The sequence below is a fragment of the Channa argus genome, chromosome 20 (assembly GCF_033026475.1).
Source record: "Channa argus isolate prfri chromosome 20, Channa argus male v1.0, whole genome shotgun sequence".
NCBI classification, from domain to species: Eukaryota; Metazoa; Chordata; class Actinopteri; order Anabantiformes; family Channidae; genus Channa; species Channa argus.
The window spans coordinates 16,392,444-16,416,250 of record NC_090216.1 but is presented as its reverse complement, the minus strand read 5'-3'; positions in this window follow the sequence as shown (position 1 = coordinate 16,416,250).

Below are 23,807 nucleotides of genomic sequence, written 5' to 3'. Positions count from 1 at the left end.
GGCTCACCAGATCTCCCCTCCCTCTGCGATGAGACATACACTCATGCATACAGCCATACGCCCACGCGGATAAAACAGAGCAATCCTAAAGCTTTTTCAGACTTCTCAAACAATATTGGAACACATAGATCAAAGCCTGATTGTACAAAGAGTTAACTGTTTGGATCATGTGCCACTTTTTTGCAATAATTCTCTGTGGGGAAAAAGGTTTTTAGACCAGTGTGCCTTACGTGATCAACGAAGAATGTGCTGCATTGCAGTGTGGCCACTATGCCAGATTGATTCATTACACAGATAGTGGGAGTTTGATCTCTTGGTACAAGTGCTGCAGCTGAAAGGCATTTCAGCAATGTTAACAACACATTCGTCCACTGATATTACTTTAAGATTTAGTTTTATAGATGACTTATTTTTACAATTTCTGTTTATTTTTCGTTATTGTCGTGATGCAGTTAATTAAACTTTTCAATATCTTAACTGTCACACACAGACATCACTCTTTCTCTCTCTCTAATCAACATAGCTTTAACAGTTTTTATAATATTATATGGAACATAAATTAAAAGAAGCAACAAAATAAATTAAATACAATGAAATACAAAACAATTATAATACACCATAATATAATAGTGCAAAGATCTTGTATCCTTCAATTAAATCAGAACTACACATGTTATTATTGTTTTAAGCTTCCATTTTATTAGATTTAGATTTAGTTCTGCACGTAAACAATTGCTTCATCAATATCACGGCAATGGATAAGGAAAATATTCAGACATTTCCCGATGTATTCAGCCATTCGTCACACACTTTCTGTGCAGTGTGGAAGATGTTGGTCTGGCTGTAAGGCAGGTAGTGGATGGATCAGATGCTTGGATGAACAGTTGTGTTGTCCTGTTCCTGGACCAGATGGAAAAAGTTAACAAAGTGATCTAGACAGGTATCACTATTTATGGTTTGTGTGTCCTGGTGCTGCCATTGATACAGCCAGTGACAAAAATCACCTTGATAAGCATCCTTCCATTTATCACAGATAAGTTTCTCAGCAGAGAGCTTTTCCATCACCGGGAAGTTGTTTCATAGATTAAAACGTCTTTCTGGCTGCAAATCTCCTCTGCTGAAAGTCTCCCACAGAGGACAGCTGTACATGAACCTTATTAACTGCAATAAGGAGTTAAATTTCCAATTTCATGTAAAAGCAGAGGATTTGATTATATGCTCTTCACTACTTCTTCAGTTATGAGATGGCTGTAGTTAGGAGGATCACACCATCAGAGTCTGTCCTAATCAGAGGGAACAGAAAAAGCGGCTGGTACTGCCAAATGACCTGCTGGCTCCAGGGGGCTGTGCACTGCTGAGCAGCTCAGTGTCTAGGCAGTATCGCTCGCCACAGAATGACCTGGTGTCTCGGGAGAGTGACTCACCCCGCAGAGCAATTTGGTGTTGTCAAACAGTTAGGTGTAGTTGTACAGAGTGGTGATGGTGAGTGCTTTGACACTATTGGTGAGCAGATTATTGCTAATGATGAAGACACAAACAACAGTGTGGTACATTGTGAGGGGAAAACAGAAACAGAAGAAAGATGCCGAGTTGTTGGAGGAGGATGAAGTGTGGAAAAGTCAGGAGCAGAACAAAAAGTGTGGCTGATGGAATAACACAATAGGAATACTGGGCGCATGGGCACAAGCTGGTAAGAAACAGGTGCTGTCAAATAGCTTTGACTGTGAGGACTGTGCCTCAGAAAATAGTGATGTCTCTCACCAAACAGTTGAGGAAAAAGGAAACAAGCTCTCACTCAGCCAACATGATAAAATTGCTCATCTGAGAACCAAAAACACAAAGATAGTTAAACCAGAGAAATACTGTCCAGATAAAGAAGGATACTACCAGGTACTGTACTACAGTACGAATGATTGTAGACTGGAGGATTTGGGTTGGGGACTTTTAGGTCAGGCTTTGAAACAGCGGCTTTATTCTCATGGCCTGATGAATGTGTGGAGAAGGGTGAGCACAAATTGTCGGTAGTATACATTGTCCCACTGAAGAGAGAATATGATCTCATACGCCCAACGTGACCGGTTTTACTCTTTTAAAATCCTTTGGAATTCACTGGGTCGCCAACAGGACCTTCACGGTTGCACCTGTCCCAAACAAACCCGACAAACTGTGTTAGACAGCAGAAAACCTCACGATTCCATTGATATAAATGATTTCAACTTAACATTGAACAACCATAGCAATGGCAGTTTCTCAACATGTAACAAGAGTTCATAGTCAGCGAGACGGTGATACTTATATTTCCTGATATAGGTTCCTAAACAAGACATCACAGAAGGATGCTTTCTTTTAGCTTCACTTGAAGGTTATTCCACTCCCTGCTGTCAAACACAGGGCAGAAACTGACAGATACTGGCCTGATCAAAAGGCGAGCGGTTGAGTTTCCTCCTCTCTCTACATCAGTGAGTATGAGGAGAACAGTGTATTGTTTGAGGGGTTCTGATGTTTAACCCCCTCAGGTCTCTGAGGAGTCCAGCTCTCACCTGGAAAGGCTTCTGAAGGGGCAGGAACTTCATGTTGTCGTGCAGCACATGCAGGGGCTTGAGACAAGGTTTTTAAAGTATGGTTTCAAGTTTGCTGCCATTGTCCTATCATAGAGCTGGTATTATCATCCTTAGGCTAACAGGAACTGGCTCCTGTGTCACTTTTTTGTAACCATGTTAAAATTAATCCGTCCAAAGCTTTAGCCAGTAGGCTGAGAGAAGCTGTGGAGCAGGTTATCCATCAGGCCTAAATTCTGTGCCTGACAGCTGTTTTGGAATTGTCCAGATCATTGGGTTGTAACACAGCTCTGATTTCTCTAGATTAGGGAAAAGCCTTTTGATTGTGTCGAGCACCTGTTTTGCAGCCTTATCTCTGTTGTTATCCCTGCTGTTTTAAACAGGTGCTCTTTGTGTGAGCTTCAAGGGCCTGTTTTCTGTTTTTACTGAATGCAAGCACATTACAGTCTACTTGAGCCATAGGGGTCGATACATTGATGCAATGGAAGATTCAGGCCAGACTGTGGCTTCTGATTTGATAAGACAACGGGTCACATGAGGTTAAAACATAACAAAACATTTTGCCATGTATCTGATGGGGAACTGCAGTTTGCTGATTTGAGTATCTGATGCTGCTCTTACTTTTATTGTGCTTTGGTTTTAATAAAACAGTGTTAAAAAATAAAAATATATACATTTTTTTCTTTATTCTTTTTATCCCTCAGTCTTACTCACCCACTCACTCGCACAGATCTTTTCTGTTTCTTTTTAGTCTAATAATGACCCTGATCAAAATCACTTAACTTTAATTTGCACCTCAGTGGGCAAACAATCAGTAGTTCAGCACACATTCCACTCAAAACCACAATCTCATGCTTTTCTTTCTTTTTATTAAAACAAATCCAAATACACACTCATGTTCCCACTCAAACTCACATTTTGCCCCGATTTTAAAGACAGCACATACCACACCTAAACAGCGTAATAAAGCTCTTCATGGATTCTCATTTTCTTTTTAAAGTCCATTAATCGTCTTTACATAACTTGAAAGGCTTTCTGACTGTATACTTGACAGGTAATTGTATGGCAAACTGTAGCTGCTGCTGTGGAGTTCAGAAAAAGGTGAAGCCCGGATGAGAGAGATTAAAGAGTGATACAAGAATACCAATATACTGCAAAGGAATGTCGTACAACTTCAGAAGCTGATGACTCTCCTTATCAGCTTAAAAACGGTCTCGGTAGCTTCCGATGAGGTTAGGTAAAATTGCAAAAGAAATAACTTAAAGCCTGAAATACCCAACACCAGCCTGTCACCATTAACATAAAACAAAGCCCTGGCATCATGGTTTTAGTATAATCAAACTACAGAGCCCTGTAGGCAGAATAACTCACTGCTGTGTACCTATAAAGCAAAAGCCACAGCAGTCTAGTTGTGAAGAGATCACTATGCATCTTCTCATCAGTTCATTACTAGTTGTAGAAAGCAAAATTAGCTTCTGAACGCAGCACAGATGTTCACGATACAAGTATCAGTCCATGGGGAGAAGTAAAAAAATAATTGAAAATCAGGATGTAAACACCTTGTTGTTGTTGGCATGAAAATGTTCTATGCACATCTTCCTTCTAAGAACAATTTGCAAAACGAGCTGTCCCCTTGGTTTTTCCTGTGAACAAGTAATTATCCTAAATTATCAAAGTAAGACTCTCTGCTCAGAGGCATGAGACAGCAGATTGGCTGCTAAATTTACATAACACCTGTAGCTAATTCAGAGCACAAAATTAGTCAGCCAATAAAAGAATGACGCAGTCTCTCCCAGATATTCTCCTCACGAAGCCTTTTTTATTAAAATAAACTCATTTTAAAATTTAAACATTGATTTGCTTGTTTCTGTCTATTTTCCATTGTTTTTGTCCAAATGTAGAGACAGAGGACACAGGGGGTACTGTACACATTTTAAATTAAACTTTGAGTCAAATCCAATATTTGTGATTGGGGCATAAATACAATGGACTTTTTAAAAATGTTACTTAGATAACAGCATGAGTGTAAAAGTTGTCCCTGTTCTCTTAATTTGGTCCAAGCAAAACGTGGTCGTGTTTCCGAAAGCAAATTTAAATGCAAGAACATTGGAAACATTAAAGATTTAATAAAATTTAAAATTTATAAAATGTCTCTCCAACCCAGACATTAAAAAAACTTCGATTGATACTAACGGGAGGTAAAAGAAGTGTGGCAAACACAAGCAGAAAAGGTAGGTTGATATTGACAGCACCAGGGGTGGATCTAGAAATGTTTTATTGGGTTGGCCAGAATGGGTCATATGCTCAAAAAAGGCTGGCATATTTAATATTTATTTTAAATGCTTTTAACCTAAATTTAAAAAAAAAAAAAAAATGTCGGGTACTGTAGCAAAATGTAAAATAATAATGTATCTAGAAAGTTATGTGTATCGTTTTTAACTCAACTAACAGTAAAATTCATGCCTTGTAGGAATCTGGCCAGTTGCAACTGCTAAAAACTTCTAATGTATCTAATAAATAAATAGTAGTAATTTTTTATTTTTTTCATTTACCATGATTTGTGTATTAGAGCCTCAGATTTGATCGGTTCCCTTAGCGCCTTCTCACTCTGACTGGGGGGTGACACTGGGGGAGGCCACTCAAGTTTTGGGGGTGGCCACACCTGCAGTTCACTGAGGTCCAGAGTCCATACACCAAAAAGTAACCTAACATAAACAGGCCACTTGATCAGTGAAACTAGAAATAACTTGAAATAACATGAAATAAAATGATGGTTAGCAACAATCTTGCAGAGACCGTATGACTGGCTTGTTTATGCCTTGAAACTGACAGCAGGGTGTGAGTTGATAGAGAAGAGTAGGAATATCCTATTGTGGGGAGGTGCAGTCTTAGCCCTCTGTGATCCTGACAAACAACATTGACAGCATTCCTAACTTCTGTATGCATGAAAGATTCATTTGAATTATATCTGATCGAGGAAAAGTAGAGATGAAGTGTGTTACCTGAAGCTGAGAGTAAATAATTAGAGACAATTAAATGATTCCTGCTCAGATGGTCACAAAATTGCCTCGCAACTGCTTTTTTTAAGATTTTAGGCCAATTGCTTTAGTGTCTGTGGTTATGAAGAAAAACTAGTGTTGAACTACCTGGAAAAACCTCACAGGGCCCTGCTAGACCCCCATCATTTTGCCTACAGGGCAAACAGATCAGTAAGCGAAACTGTTAACATAGGACTGCGTTACATCCTGGACCACCTCAACAGCCGTGGGACATATGCACTGCTTTTGTGTGTGGATTTCAGCTCAGAGTTCAACACCATCACTCCAGAAATCCTGTCCTCCAAATGTTCCCAGCTCTCTGTATCCCCCCTCCATCTGTCAGTGGATCACTACCTTCCTCACCGGAACAGAACACAGCAGGTAAGGATGGGGAAAGTGACATCCAGCATTCAGAAAACCAGTACTAAAGTTTGCTGATGACACACCTGTTATCGGCCTCATCTGAGATGATTATGATGATGAGACTGGATATCGAGGTGAGGTTGATTAGCTGATGTTGTGGTGCAGTTAAAACAACCTGGAAATGAACATGCTCAAGACTGAGAGCTGAGATGAGAGTAAATGGTAAATGATCTGCACTTATATAGCACTTTTCTACCTATTGGCACTCAAACTGCTTCTTATTCACCCATTCACACACACACACACTCATACTCATACTCATACAACGATGGGGGAGCTGCTATGCAGCTGGCCAACACTCACCAGGAGCAACTAAGTTGGGGTTTAGCGTCTTGCTCAAGGACACTTCAATACGTGATCGGAGGAGCCAGGGATTGAACCAACAACTGTGAGATTGGTGGACAACCGCTCTACCTTCCTGCGCCACAGTTGCCCTGTGGAAGCAACCTACACACTGCCTCCCCTCATGTCCCTGAGGCCTGTGTCAAAGGTCAAATCCTTTAAATGTTTGGGATCCACTATCTTGCGTGACTTGAGGTGGGAGAACAACTTTGACTCCTTTCTTAGAAAGGCTCAGCAGCTGATGCATCTCTTACGGCAGCTGAGGAAGTTCAACCTGCCACAGGTGCTGCTGATCCAGTTCTACACTGCTGTCATATAGTCTGTCCTGTGTTCCTCCATAACTAGTTTGGAGCAGCCACCATACAGGGCAACAACTGCAGTGGAAAGTAAGAACTGCAGAAAGAATCATTGGTGCTCCCCTGGCCACTCTCTAGGACTTGTACACATCAAGAGCCAGGAAACAAGTAAAAAAATAAATCACCCAGACCTCCCACCCTGGACACAACCTCTTCTGCACCCTGGCAGGCACTACAGAGGCTTTTCTGTCAAAACCACCAGACACCAGAACATTTTCTTTCGTCAGGCCATCACACTCATTAACAGCTGACCTCATACTACTGTTGCTATTCCTGCTACTGGAAACACAAACACCTAACCACTGCATGCCCACACACACACACACTGCACTTAAAATGTAGTTTAAAAATAATAATTATGTTGGAACTGCCGCTCACACTGCACCTGGGTCTGCCTTCTTTAGACCTTTATTTCGTAGTTAGTTTTTTATTTTTTATTTTTCCTGTATGGTATTTGTCATTTTCACATTGTATGTATTGTTACTCCTGGAACGTGTCCTTGAGAGCAACCAATATCCGAAGCAAATTCCTTGTATGTTTTAACATACTTGGCCAATAAATCTGATTCTGATTGTGACTTTAGAAATAAAGGAGAGATTGCCTATTGCTCTGTAGTAAAACATCTGGGTCAAGATATGGATTTCTGAACAGTGGTTTGATTATAGCACCCATGGTACATAGCCTGTTAATATTGTATTTGATTGATCAAATCTAATATAGATGTGTCTACTGAGAGCAAAGCATCTTTGAGCAGTCCAGTTGGGACGAGGTGTCAGAGACATTGCTAATTTAGATGCAACAATAGTTGATTTTTTTTTGACAGCAATGTCTGTATGAAAGAAACTGTTTGCAGTGAGTCTGAGACTTCTATGGAAGTAAAGTTAAGGTGGCTTCTCTCTATTGTATTGTAAAGTAGATGATGAATAATTTATTTGCATTTTTTGAAACTTTTTTTTTTTTTTTTTTTTCTAAATGTTATGTAATCCCTTTTATGTTCATTTAAAAGTTGTCAGACAACAGAGAATTCAGAGAAATTCTACAACTGTTTAGGCTAAATCCTTTACTTTAGGTCATAATATAACATAACATTGAAACCGTAGGTTAGTCAGTTACTTTACATTTTAAGAAAAAAATGCTCTAAGGGATTAAATGTAAAGTTAAGGGAGGTACTGTTAACATCTACATTATTGTTAAAGATGACCACTATAATGAGTTTACCTGCACTAAGCTCTATATCAGACAGAATGTCTTTAAAAAAAAAAAAAAAGGGACAGGAGGACAGTATACAATAAAAAATAAACAAATGAGCCTGAAGCTGGAAATTGAAGGTGTGATGTTCAATGTTGTTAGTGGTTATGCCCCACAGGTAGGATGTGAGTTAGAGAAGGAGAAATTCTGGAGTGTGTTAGATGAAGTGATTCATCGACATAGGTGAGAGAGTGGTGATTGGTGCAGATTGGTGCAGATTTCAATGGAGGTTTCAATTAAGGGAAGTAGGCGAAGGAGGAAGTTCAGGAGTGTAAACAGGAAAAAAGAGGTTAGCTAAGAAGAAGTGGGACACTGAGAGGACTGAAAAGAGTAGACAGGAGTACAGGGAGATGCAGCGTAAGGTGAAGGTAGAGGTGGCAAAGGCCAAACAAAGAGCATATATGAGGACTTGTATGTTAGGTTGGACACTAAAGAGGGAGAGGTGGATTTGTACAGGTTGGAGAGTCAGAGAGAGAGAGAGATTGGAGGGAGCAGGTTAGAGTGATTAAAGATAAGGATGGAAATGTATTGACAGGTGCCAGGAGTGTGATGTGAAGATGGAAGGAAAACTTTGAAGAGTTGATGAATGAGGAAAATGAAGAAGAGGTGACTGGTGTGGAGCAGGAAGTAGCAAAGATTAGTAAGAGTGAAGTGAGGAAGACGTTGAAGAGGATGAAGAGTGGAAAGGCAGTTGGTCCTGATGACAAACCTGTGGAGGTATGGAAGTGTCTAGGAGAGGTGGCAGTGGAGTTTCTGACTGGTTTGTTTAACAAGATCTTGGAGAGTGAGAGGATGCTGAGGACTGGAGGAGAAGTGTACTGGTGCTGATTTTAAGAAAAAGGGAGATGAGCAGAGCTGTGGCAACTACAGAGGAATAAAGCTGATGAGATAAACAATGAAGTTGTAAGAAAGAGTAGTGGAAGCTCGGCTGAGGGCAGAGGTGAACATTTGCTAGCAGCAATATGGTTTCATGCCTAGAAAGAGTCCAACAGATGCAGTATTTGCTTTGAGGATGCTGATGAAGAAGTACAGAGCAGGTCAGAGGGAGTTGCATTGTGTCTTTGTAGATTTAGAGAAAGCGTATGACAGGGTGCAGAGAGAGGGCTGCGGTATTGTATGAGGACGTCTGGAGTGGCAGAGAAGTATGTTAGAGTGTAGCAGGACATGTATGAGAGCTGTAAGACAGTGGTGAGGTGCTGTAGGTGTGACAGAGGAGTTCAAGGTGGAGATGGGTCTGCATCAAGGATCAGCTCTGAGCCCCTTCTTGTTTGCTCTTGTGATGGACAGGCTGACAGATGAGGTTAGACAGGAATCTCTGTGGAATATGATGTTTGCAGATGACATTGTGATTTGTAGTGAGAGCCGGGAGCAGGTGGAGAATAATCTAGAGAGGTGGAGGTCTGCTCTGGAAAACAGAGGAATGATGGAAAAGAGGTGAAGAGGCGAGTGCAAAAAGGTTGGAACAGGTGGAGAAAAGTGTCAGGTGTGTTGTGTGATAAAAGAGTATCAGCGAGAATGAAAGGAAAGATCTTCAAGACGGTGGTGAGACCAGAGATGTTGTTCAGCTTAGAGACAGTGGCACTGAAGAAAAGACAGGAGGCAGAGCTGGAGGTAGCAGAGCTTAAGATGTTGAGGTTCTCTTTGGGAGTGACGAGGATGGACAGGATCAGGAATGAGGACATCAGAGGGACAGCTCATGTTAGATGTGTACGAGATAAAGTCAGAGAGGACAGATTGAGGTGGTTTGGACATGTTCAGAGGAGAAACTGTGAATATATCAGTAGAAGGATGCTGAGGTTGGAGCTGCCAGGCAGGAGGTCTAGAGGAAGACCAAAGAGGAGATTAATGGATGTAGTGAGAGAGGACATGAAGTTAGTTGGTGTGAGAGAAGAGGATGCAGAGGACAGGGTTAGATGGAGGCACATGATTTGTTGTGGATGTAAGTGTAAATGTAAATGATGTAAGTAATACAACTGATGAAATACTATTTTTTTCTAGCAGGGTCTAAATATATTTAAGTGCAGAAATTCAGCATTGAATCTTTTATCAGACATCAGCCTGGATTAGTAATTACTTGTCAGAAATACTTGTTGATTTAGAAGAGTCTCTAATTGTAACGTGTTTCACTCCTCAGCAGCACCTAACGGTCTTCAGCAGCCTAATTTTCAGATAATATATGGAAGCTGTTTGTCAGACAGGTGAATATGTTTTACATGTGTGATCGCTGAGACCTGATGCTTGAGTGTGGAGTCCAAGCTGATAAAGTAAACCTAAACCTGCACTGTGCTGTAAGGGTTTGCTTCAGGGACTCAAACTCTTATCTATTCTATACGTCTCCTATACGTGTCCTGTAGAGCTTCTTGTCATAGCAGTTTGGCTGATTTGTGTTAATGGAATTAATTTGGGACTTTGCAGGAGCTGTACATCACTTCCTGCAGCAGCCAGCTGGTAAACAAATTAGATCTTCTTTCTTTACAATCAGGGCTGACAACACTGATTCTATGCCAAGAAGAGGACTTTATAAATTATAACAAATTAAAGATAAGATCTAATTTGCTTCCAATTATATGATGTGCAGTGAAAATTTTTAAGCTTGTGCTGTATTTGAGACTAGATTTTTCCAAAATTAAACAGCTTGCCTTCTGATCACAGTCTAAATGAACCAGCTGTTTTAATTAGTCACGATAAGCACTTTCAGTCATCATCCACGTAGCTGAAGCTGAATATTGTGCATTGTTTATTTGGAATGTAATGTGTAAATATACGTACATCAAAAAAAGTGCTCCACTTATTATAAAGTGATTTAGAGCCACAGTGTGTAACAAAAATGAAAAGGTTTATTTATATTTTTGAAATAAGCTCCAGAACTTGTCAGAGGTGCTTTCAAGGCCTTAAACTCATTGAACTCATTGATGTTAGTTTAAAAGTTTTTGATAAAGTAAACAGTATTGAGTGAGACGCTCCCTTGATTGAAGAATCAAAGAAGTTCAATTATTTATGCATGATTATTAAACTATGGAGTATTCTTATTTATTGTAATTTCATATCAGGGACTCTCTGCTGCCAACCTTTATGTCCACAAGTATTAGTTAAAATAACGTTGGTAGGTTAGGTTTAGGCACGAAATGAAGGTGTTAAGGCTTGTAAAGATGTTGCCTTTCTCTCGCCTGTTTTTGGAGGCTGTTACAAAGAAACTACACGGTCGTATTTCACAGGAGGAAAGTCTCCCTGCAGCTCAAAAAGTAGCCGAGCAGAGACGGGGAGGGTGACTGGACTGGACTCGGACAGGTTGCATGTCATAGCTTTAACTTCTGCCTACAACCAAAAGTTATAGATCTACTGCCTGCGTCTTATGCCTCTCCTTTAACAAATATTCAACAAATTTTGCAGCATTGTTTGAAGTATTACTGACTGCTAAAGCTGGAATTACTTTTTCAACCAAGGTTCACAATTTAATTACATTTTTTTTAACGTTAGGTACTGTAGCTAGGCGGCATCTTTTGCAGACTTCTGGTCCCCCCACCTCGGCAGGGGGCGGCTATAGCTCAGTTGGTAAAGGCAGTTGCTTACGGACCACAGGGTGAGTGGTTCGATCCCCGGCCCTGGCTATATGTCGAAGTGTCCCTGGGCAAGACCCTGAACCCCTAACAGCCCATTCCCCCTCCCCAGCGATGCAGTGCCGGTCCAAGCCTTGTAGAAATTGGGGAGGGTTGCGTCAGGAAGGGCATCCGGCGTAAAAACTGTGCCAAAAACTGTGCCAAATCAACATGCGGACAATGATCCGCTGTGGCGACCCCGAACTCATGGGATAAAGCCGAAAGGAGAGTAGTAGTGTAGCTAGGCTAGTGTTCACCGTTTAAAAGCTGGACAGCTCTGGGGATGAAAGTTGTCTTCCTCCTTTGTGTCCCACAGCCTGGACAACGAATTCTACTTCCTGAGGGGAGCCACTCAAACTCAGGAAGCAGAATGTGGGAGGAGTCCTGAAAAAAACTTTGGGCAATTTTCAGTCTGCTGGTCACATAAAGCGGTAAGAGATTGAAAAGGCTGCTCAATGATGTTTGAGCAAACTTTAACCAGGTTCAGCATGCGGTTTCTGTTCTGCAGATTTATGGAGTGAAACCAGCAGGTGTAAGAAAAAGTTATTACATTTTCAACAAAAGCATAATAGAATATGATGAAGAATGCCTTGTTAGTCCCAAATGATTTCAGCTTCCTGAGAAGGCACAGTCTCTGATGGCATTTCTCTGACTTAAAAAACTTCAGCAGGTTGTCAAAAATTATTAATATCAATATTTTATTAATATATAAAAAGTCACTATCATCTCTTTGTTTTTATTTATGTTTAGCTCAAGGCACGAGTTTCCATACAACTCCGCAAAGTCCTGCCGAGCTGAGCTATGATGTTGTTTGTGGCCAGAGAGCAGAGACAGGAGGACTGTGTCTTTAGCAGTTTTCACAATCTGACAGTTTGACTGAGCAGATCCACAGTCGTGTAGAAGATGAAGCAAAGAGGAGAGGGGGCACAGCCTTCCAGAGAGCCAGTGGAGGTAAAGATGATGTCAGACAGGGAATTATTCACCAAGACTCTGTGACCTGTTGGTGAGAAAGTCTATAATCCACAGGGTGAGTCGGTGATCGATATGGACGTGTGTAATGAGCCACTCAGCTAAAAAATGTGGCTTCATGGGGTAAATGCTGACCAGAAGTCTGCAAACAGGAGTCTAGCTGTAGTGTTGCGGATTTCCAGATGCTTGTGGATGGTATTCAAGATAAATATCGCTGCATCATTGACCCCACTGACCAAACTGCAGCGGATCCATCATCGGGTCATTTACCTTAGTGATATGATCTTTTATGATCCTTTCCATGGTCTTCATTACCAGAGAGGTAAGAGCCATGGGTGTGACATCTTTCAGGAACTTACCAGTACTCTTCTTAGGGATAGGAATCACCGCTGAGTGTTTCCACATCATTGTGACAGAGTCACCAGGTTTAAGTGAGGAGATAAATGAATTTAACTGGGTGCTGCTGTCCTTTTAAAATCTGGTGAAGAAAGAATTGGGGTCACTGGGAAGAGAGATGAAGCTACTGCCTGCAACCTGAATGGGCTTGAGGCTCGTGGAGACAGACTTCACTGCTGCCCTGTCCTTTGAGGCCCTGCCAAGCTAGGCGGGTGTTCCCTTTTGCAAAGTTCTCCTCTACTTTGTTTTTGTGTTTCTGCTTGGCAGTTTTTATCGCTCGCCTAACATCTCTGTTGACGTTTTTCTTTTCAGCTTCTAAAACCAAGAAAATTTTCCTTTTCTTATTTAGGACTTTCTTCAAATACTTAGTCACCCAGGGTTTATTGTTAGGAAAGATTGTGACCTCTTTGCTAGGGATGACATTGTCTACAATAAAAACATCGTATGCTGAGAGTGTCTCTACCTGCTCACTGCTACTCCAATGGATCAATGGATTCAAAATGACCCTGCAGCCTGTCAATGCTGTCCGGCACTGTTTAATGTCCCCTAGTGACTCTCTCTATCCACTTAAGCGAAGATAAGTAGGCAGGAGCAAGCAGTGTGCTATTGTGGTCAGAGGAGCTGAGAGTGGTGGGGGAGACAGCTCTGTAAGCATTTGGGATTGAACCATAGCATTTATCCAGTTTTTTACCCAGAGGAGTCGTACAGTTTACATACTAATTGAATCCTTAGTGCTTTGTCAACTGAACAATGATTCAAATCACGTTTGATGAATTTAGGGCCATCTAGGAATATCAGTTTGAATTTGTTTAGCATAACTTTTATATATTCTGTGGCTGTGGATGCATTTGCCCTGGCGTGGATCTAAACTGCAAGAAAAAACAGTTGTGGGAATTCCTTAGGAAGGTAGAATGGACGGGTTGCACAGTTCTTCCCAGACAACTATTTTGCACCAGCGAGGAATGATGTGGAGCCAAACACCAACTCCATGTTGTTTTCTTGTCAACTCAGTGTCTTGGTCCAACCTTGCAGGTGACCCAAACCCAACTATATCCAACCTTATCATTCTCGTTAAGCTAAATTTCAGTAAAAGCAAGAATGGAAGCAGTCCGATATTCATACATATTAAGCATCTCAGCTTGCAGTTCATCAGTGTTATTGTGCAACGGTGTTTAATATTTCTTCTCTTAAAGTCTTTTCTTTTTATTGTTGTGCAGGGTGTCCGTCCTGTCGGGTGGGTTTTTGTGTTGTAAATCCTCCAGTATCTTGTGTGTGACCGCAGCTCGGTTAAAGTCATATTGCATCAGCGTCACAAGATCTCTGGAGTACGTGATCCATTGGTTGTCCGAAATGCTGAATCAGTTTGTTACAGGCTGCACTAAAACAGAATGCACTAAACAGCATCACATAATGAAGCTGCCCGAGGCATCAAATATTGCTGCTTATTAGGGCCCATTTGAGCCTCATACAGATCACAGGTTCCCTTTGGCATCACTATTGGATGCCCCACGAGTGCCAGTATTTGATGCCTCTGGAATGATTGTGGCTGCTTGCAGGACTTTTAACCATGATGTGCTCTATGACAGTTTTGGAAACCTCACAATTTGGTTCACTTTATGCACAAACACAACGGTGTTACAGTTAGATATAAAAACTACAACTAAGGTTAAGTGTAAGATAAAGTACATAAAATCAAAATGTTATATACCTACACAAAGTAAAACTACATACATACTTCTTTGCTTTACTAACTAAGTGCATAATGTTTACCAATTATCATTAAAAAAATCTCACACTAAAGTCAAACCATGGTCTCTGTCCCTATGAGGATTATTTTTATTTTTTTTTAATTCTACATCATTGCTTTAATCACCAAATATTCAAGTACCAGTGTTTTCATTGTACTTAACTGACATTCCAATGTATCTCTGGGCACATTTAGTGTCAGCCTGTAATGTGAAAAGACTGGACAAAGCAACAGTTTTTTTTGACACCTTGGAAATTGGACAGTCATGAGCTCTGATAGCTAGAGGTTTCTAGATCCAAAGCAGTTCCTCTTTGTGCTATGTGTGTCCTTTTTGCTCGGCTTATATTCACACGTAGATTTCTTAAATATTGCTTAAATTTGCATGTATAACATCGATGAAGTTGGCAAACTGTGTAAAATGTAAATAATATAATTTGAAAATATGATCATTTTGAATTTGATACCTGCAACATGTTTCATTTTGTTGCATCACATTTTCTTTTTACAACACACTGCAAGTGTTTGGGAAGTGAGACCTGTTGCTTTAATTTTAAAAGTAACATATTTTCCTATTTTTGCTTGGATTTGAGCTGCTCAACAGTTCAGGGCCTCCTTTGTTGTATCTTTGACTTTATATGCTCCACTTTGCCTTAGTTTATGGGCTCTGGCTCCGCGAAGGTGTCTGGACAGTTTCTGGGACTTATTTGAATGTGCTTTTTTTTCTTTCCATGGTCGTTTTAACTTTAATTTGTAGATACAGAGACAAACTGCGTCACTGGCAGTGGCACTTCTGATATTCCCTGGAATGCTCAATTATTATCAAATTATCATACAGAAGAGCTGTATTTTTCGACGCTTTGTTTGGTCTGTATTTTTATTCTTTTATATTTTACCTGCTTAATTGAAAGCTCTCAGTTATTCAAGTATTACTATTGAAAGTGTGAATCAAGTTTCAATGTGGAAGCCAACAAAGATCTTAAAAAAACATCTGTAATTGTAAAATTATCACAGAGCTGCTGGCAGACATGGATCCATTTCTCTTGATACATTTTGTTCTTCCTTTGTTACAGAAATATGGCAAATGCCAAATACCATTCTCTTGTAGTTCGTCTTCATTTATTTGTTTATTTCACGTGTGTTAAAAGTTTTTTACTTAAAAAATATGAATGTTAAAAAAGAAATAAATTAATTTAAAAAACAGTTCATCCTCTAACGACCACGACCATATTTTCCAATTGAATTGGAAAATATAGCATATATTGTTATATAACAGTTAAGAAATTTCAATAGAACATTAAACTATTAATATGCTGGTGCCACCAATTTATTCAAGATGTCCTAAATCATTAGGATCAGTCCTCTCAAAACCATGAATGTCTTTTCAACATTCATTTTTCCATAGAAGAGCTGGGACAGACTGAAGGTTACTATTCTTCTCAGCATTTGATCTATAAAACCAACTAAAACTTAGGACACCAGCCAAATTTAAAACTGCCCTACTTGCTCTCTCTCACTGTAGGGAACTTGTTTTTGTTGAGTCTCAGGTTGGGGGTTCTTCAACTAAACTTGTAAATATCTAATGCCAAGGCAGGACTGCACAATTGGTGATTAAACAATATTGCGTAGTCATTACAAAATCAATTTGCAAATTAAATTTGTGATAATTGTTGTAAACTTATAGGGGGTCTGAACAATGTCTGTGCAAGATATTTTCCAGCCATCTGCTATTCTATTTAATTTTTTCCCCCATTCTTGTTCTCCTTTAATAGTAGATTCACAAAAATAATCCATGTTTCTCTCTTATTGTCAAAACAGAGAATACAGCATATACAGCCGTGTTAACTTTAAAGCATTTGTCATTAAAAGAAATTATGGTGTTTTGCTACAGACTAGTAGTAAGTTTAGAGATTTTAGTCACGACCAACTAAAACCTTTAAAAGTGACGACAAAAGGCAGATTGTGAGTGAGGTTGATAAAAGATTAAAATGTGTAATTGTGTCAATATTAAGTAGGATTAGTGTGTGATAATTATGCAGATTTTACTAAAGTGATATTGACAAAAGTGACTGTTGCAGGAACAGAATAAAAGGATGGATGACATCAGCAAACCTAACATACTGTTACCATAGAGACGGTCATGGTTGGTGTCGACTTTGATTAGGTTGGATTAGGTCTCTGGGAAAACTGGGAAAAACATCCCAGTCTATGCAATTATAATTTAGTAATTTAGATGCATTTTAGATTTCAACCTTCACGTTCATCTACCATTTCTATCGAGTAACTGCAGCATTTCCTACGGGGTTTATTTAAAGTTTCATTCCGTATTTTATAAGCACTGCACGCGACACATCGCAAAGCATTGAAGGCTTTTATGCTTTCAATATTTCAATTTATGTTAAACATTTTTGGCAAATATTCAGTGTCTGCAGCTCTGCTCAGGACAGTTTTGTTATCCAGAAAAAAGACTTGATTTTGGTTCAGGCCACCTGTGTCTTTGGTCTGCTTCTGCTACAAAGATTCCTTGTCTCCTCAGTCACCCAGACGTTGTCCTTGTGATTAATTGTGTGTGTGTGTGTGTGTGTGTGTGTCTGTGTGTCTGTGTGTCTGTGTGTGTCTGTGTGTGTGTGTGTCTGTGTGTGTGTGTGTGTCTGTCTGTGTGTTTAATGTGAGAAGCAGCAGGTGAGCACTTAGCAGTTTATACCGAGAGGAATTAAAAAGCAAAAACACCTTGCATTTTGTATCACGGTAGAACTGTGGTGACTCATAGACACACACACACACACACACACACACATATTGGGAGGCTTGTCTTGCACCAGTTTGTGTATTATTCCTATCAGATTCTGGTCATCACTGGTAAATGGTTGGAACCACACTGCTTTAGTTCGAATCTGTGGTCAGATCCACGTGCAGACAGCCAGAAACACTGTGTAATGTAATCTCAGCTTGACCTCGCACAGAAATCAATTACACTACATTTTTCTCTCACACACACACATTCAAATGCATGCACAAACACACACATACCCAACGGACTTCAGATTGTGGTTGTGTCCATTAGTGATGAAAGTCAGTGGGCCTAGAACAATGGATCCCTCAAGGGCCCCCATTCCTTCATCTCCTTTCACTCATTCCATTACCTCAAAGCACTTACCCTCCAATTCTTTGCAGGAAAGGAAAACAAATGGGATAATGGTCCATGTAGCAGCCAAAGGAATTCAGTATTTTAATGGCAAAAGCAAGATTGCCATTTAGAAATCGGGCCCCACCTCTAACACAATGTCATCTAATCCAGTGACAACTGTCATAGGCTCCAGTCTAAATAATAAATAAATAAACTAAAAATGTGAAAAATTTTATCACATCATTTCATTCACTCCCAAGTTCCATATATAAAGAAAAAAAAATTTGGTGGTAATGTAAAAACACAATCAAACTAATTAAAAACAACGATCAGTTGGCTGCTAAGTACATGAAGCGACATGGCCCCAAGGATGAATCAAAGGTCAAAGTCCCTGTGGCCTCTTGTTCTTCTTTCTCCTGTAAACGCATTATCACAGGAACACCTGGAGGGAATTTCTTCCAATTTCAAACAAACATCTACTTGGACTCAAGGAAAAACTCCTTTGGCTTTGGTGACCAAACGTCAAGCTCACTCAAGCCCTCTACATTATCCTTTGTCTCTTTTTGTCCCTCCCATTCATGTAAATGCTATACAACAGTAATAAGGCCGTGAAGGAATTTCTTCAGACTTGTGACCATGAGGATTAACTGATACATTTTGTGAGTCAAAGATTGTTTTACATTGGCTGTGACATCACACACAGTTCCTGGCTTAAATTTCAGGTGACCTGCATATCAGTTTGGACAGACCTGCATGTAACTGCAAGTTGACTAGTTTGCAGAGGCACACAGCCATGACGTAGATATTCAAATTTTTTATTTGTAGAATTGTAAATGGAACTGAAAACCCTACTTGCACTGGCCTACACATATAACCAGTCCACACGAAGCTTCATCTGCCCACATCGAATGACAAAGTGTAACTGTCGTTTCCTTATGCACACAAAAGTTGCATGAAAGAAATCTGTTATGAAAAGGCAAAGCAGAAAACAACTTGCTCAGTTTGAACAGTGGAGGCATTGATGCTGTTTGATGCCAGCCTGTTAATATTCTTCTGGGACCTGACCTTTGGCAGCTTTATTTCCCAGTGTATACTCCTGTTGCCTCTTTGCGTTCTCTACCAGTTTAGATAGTTTTCCTGTTTTTGAACGCTGCCTGTTTTTCCTGTTCCCCTGGATTTGGCCGCCGAACCTTTGGACCGCCTGCCGGATGCCAACCTTTAAAAAAAACCTTGTTGTTTGCTTCTGATTAGCCCTCTTTGTTAATATTACCTGAACTCCTGGTAACCCTGTTTTCGGTTCTCAATAAACACTTTGACCTGATCTGCATCCTGCTTTGTCTCTCTCGGCCCTCCACTTCCTGCCCGGTGTTATTTTACAAGATTGTGACATAATCAGTTATTATTTTATAAGGCATGCATGGGTCCACCTAGCCATAGGAAAAAAAACACTTTGTGCTTCATCAAAAGATTTTTTTTTATTACTGTGTACAGACTTAAGCTATTTTATATTGAAATAATGCAGAACAGCATCACTCTAATATCAAGGCAATCAATATTTGCTCCCCCTCCAGAAGCATTTATTTCTCAGGCAGCTACATATATTTAAAAACACTGGGTAGTGATTATATTAATATCACATTACTAATTGCCTATTCCAGCCAGTAAATTGCTGGTCCGTATCTTCTTTTGCTGCCTTTGAGAGTAGTAGTCTCAATTTTGAACTCTAAAAGTGGACGATTGTTTGGTTTGACAGCAATGTGGGAGATATTTCTTTTGAGGCTCCCAGATAGATCCATATCTTACTTTTGTCCTGGCATTATAGAATGATTAAGCTGCATTGATAAGGCATAAAATGACTTTTCCTGGCTTCTCATTTTCAGTATTGACCCCTGCTATTCTATGTTCAATAGAAGAGTAATGAGTTGTGCTGAGATGGTCTGCGGAGAACAAAACCCATCAGTTGTGTTTGAGTCAAATCCTTTTCCAACCTCGAGGAATAATATACACAAACACACAGACACACACACACACACAAACACACATACTTTATTGAGAATGATCCATGTAGGAGGATTCACAGTGATTGTCTGTCAGTGAAATAAATGAACTGTGAGGACAGTCTTTACTGCCAAACACGCACTGTAACTCCAGGCTGCATTTTTTTTTTTTCTCTAGTATTCTCTTTGTGGTGTCATCAGCTTTTTGTGCTGAAAGCAGCTTTGATGTGGCCAAAGTGTGACATCCCCTAATGATGCAGGTATTCACACTAGAAGTGAAGGCAAGCTTTTCATCTGTTTGTCATGGAGTTCATTCTTTGCATAAAGCCTAAAAAGACTGATCTTGGAAGAAGATGGTGTAGCTTCGACCTCTTACAATAAACTGTTAAAAAAAAGAAGAGCTCCATTGGTTTGGCACATTGTTCGTCAAGTTGAAGTTCCAAATTGCAACACTCCATTTTTTGAGGCACTGGGACTTTGAGTGTTTCAGAAAGAAAATGTCTTTTTACTCAATACATTTATCTGACAGCTGTAGTGTCTTCAATTCAACTCTTCAAACTCAGAGACATCAACTATAAGTGAACTTAAACCACTAAAACCAACAAGTTAACTTCCTCTGTTGGTTTTAGTGTCTGTATGATGATTGATGAAAATATGATTCATTTCCAAAATGAACCAACCTGTATTAACCTGTATATTAGCATATGTTAAACCAAACAGTAGCTACAGTAGCACTAATGGTTTTTATCATTTTAAAGCCTGTGTCAGTTTATACCTGATCTCCCTCTTCCAGCGCTATAATCCCTTCCACCCACTGTGCTCTGCCAATGAACACAATGGTGGTACAAGCTACCAAATTCTGCACGCTCAGCAGCCTCACTGCCAATATTCAAAAAAAAAAAAAACAGCTGAATACAAAACTCTTCTGCAACTTCCTTTGCACTTACATCTTAGAATTTCTTTTAAGATTTCATTATTTACATCTGTTTTATCTTGCGCTCTCATCTCATGAGACTGAACCATGTCTTCTCATAGCTTTTTTTCTTTCTGCTTTGATGTTTTCTCCTTGATTTAGATTTTTGTTTGCCTTTCCCCTCACAACATACACTACACTACATTACTCGACACAACTCGAAGTTCTCTCGCCAAGAAAAACGCTAAGCGCTTGGTTTTACCACCAGTAATCACAGGCGTGAACCGAACAAACAAGGTTCTAACTTTAAGGACTATAATTACAGAAGTGCTTTGTGCTGGTGAGATGTGTACTGTACGTTTTCTTTTAACAGTTGGACTTTCGCACTGTGATATTGCTGCTTTCACTGCCGCAGCCCAGGACCAAAAGAGAATCCCACATTTAATACTTTCCTTTTATTCTAAGGACTTCTTACCTCGGACATGCTTTAATGTTCCTTTGATGTGCATTCATTTTCAACTCTTCTTTATTTGTATTCCTCTGTTGTTGTACCATTTCTTCTCTTCTCTTCCTCTCTGTCTTCTACATTGACAAACTTTATCCTCTGTACCTGAGAACAAATGAGCAGAGAGCAGTCGCTGCTCGCGACTTCTTGGAACGAGGAAACATTATTATGTATGTTGTGCGCTCTGACGATGACACACGGCACAAAGACACATCCACACCTGTCATTAGATGCACCGACTCCCACGTCAAACTCAAATGGTAGTTAGGTTACTTTGAAGATGCGTTTTTCGTTCTGTCAACTTTCTGTTTACCACCAGCTTAAGGTTAATATGAGAAAAAGCAGCCGAGCAGCAATCGCTTAACAGTTGGCCTGTCACTTATTGTGCTGGGGTAGGGTAACGCTTACACGTGCAGATGTACCCACGCCGCGTTGGTTAGGAAGAACAATCTGCGTTTGTGCTCTTGTTTTAGACTCAGTTTTTCTTTTTTCCTGCCACCTTTCTTCTTTCCCCCTGTGTGTGTGTGTGTGTGTGTGAGAGAGGTGGCTAATAAGGTGGAGGTCGGCGTCGTTCTGTAAAGTCACTCATGACTGCAGAACTCTGTGACAGCTTCTTGCACTGCATCATTTACTGTGTAATCAGCCAAAAAAATCCAAGTCGTAATTTGTAATAGCTGCTCATCGATGCTCCCTTAATCCCTTTAAAGATCGCTTTTAGTTCTAGGAGGATGACCTCTAAACACGTACCAAGCAGAAGTAATGTTACTTATAAATACAAATACTAACACAAACACACAAATTATTCCCTGGAGAACAGGAAAATACATAACAGCCGATAATTTATTTTCATTTGTTTGTGAAAATGTGGAGAATTGGGTCTAACTTTCTTTGCTTTTGACATGTCAACATCAACTTACATGTGCTCTACTTTGATATGAATTCTTTGATATTTAATTCAGTCATAAAAGCAAATGCTTTTCTCCACGACATTCAGATTTTTGTCTCTGGTGTCTGAGTCATTCTAACCTTTCCATGTTGCTTCATGAATATTACATGGACACTGACCGGAAACAGTATCAGTTAATTGGCTTCGTCAGTGGTGCAACAAAGACTGATCCTATTGATAAAAAAGGAGACTTTGACCCGTGAGGTTAAAAAGGTCACAGCTGTAAATATGGGAGCGTTAAAGGTCTTTCTGACTGTCTCTTTCTGCATATGTTTTGTGTCCTTGAGTGCAAACTCTGATTAGATAAGTGGCACATGACAGAATGCAGGGGAAGGGTGCAATCAAATCAAGTTGAACTGACTGTAAATTGCAAGCTGCCCACTGGTAAAGACCTACCGGTAACAAATTAGGGAATGTGTGGATACGATTATCTCGCTCTCTTTTATAAATACGCATCAATTCACTGTAGAAAGTTAATCACCATTATCATGACCTTTCACCTCACTGGAGTAACTACTCTAATAAGATGTTCGAAATCCCATCTGGAACGTGTAGTGAATGTTACATGTGCAGCAGGTGCATTTGTGGAAATAATGTATGTATGATGTAAGATGTATGTACAATGTTGTATGATGAGTAGGTAGCTACTGGCCCAGATCCATTAAAACTAATACAAATAATAATAATATTAATAATAAAATATATTACAATATATGACAGTATCTTTTTATACTACTAATGCCACCTGCTTTGGATATTTTCACACCATTCAATCATCATCTGTTGTTTTAACCACAATGGATGTGGGCCAGTAAGTATAATAATAATATTAATAAAAATGATAATAAGTGTTGTTATCATTATTATAACTTGGCTGATATAAATTATTTCATTCAATTCAGTACATTCAAATTAAACAATCACATCTCCGTTCCAAAGCACAAAAGTGTGTTTGCCACAAAATTGGATGTTCTCCTTGTGCTCGTGTGGGTTTCCAGGTGCTCCGGTTCCCTCGCACAGTCCAAAGACGTGCATGTGAGGTTAGATGCTCAGTCTAAATTGCCTGTAGGTGTGAATGTGAGTGTGAATGGTTATCTGTCTGTGTGTGTCTCTCTGTGTCGGCCCTGAGAAAGACTGGGGACCTGTCCAGGATGTACCCTGCCTCATGCCCTATGACAGCTTGAATAGGCTTCTAGCCCCCCGTGACTCTGGACAAGACAAGTGGTTACAGATAATGGATGGATAGGTTTCTATTTTTAAATTAGCAGTGTCTGGCAGAAAGAGAAGAAGGGGCAGGAAATACTCCCCTTTAGCATTCTGTGCAACCCGATTAATTCGTTGTCCTTCGCTGAGCAGCAACAGAAGGTCAAAAACATTGCTTAACTTGAATAGCCCTCCCCTTGCAGCAGATGATGTTTGATGACTATGCTCAGGAGCACTGGTGCAGTGGCAGGTGACAATGACCCAGCTGCTAAAATAATGCACACTGTATATCAGATGGAACAAATGCCCAGTGATTTATGCTGCATAAAGTGTTTGTGTCAACAGGCTCTGGACGTGTAATGTGTCTCAAGACCCAGTGTTGCATAGCAGTTCGTGGCTCACACCAGCACTGCATGGAAATAGATGGCACAGGGGTTAGGGAGAGA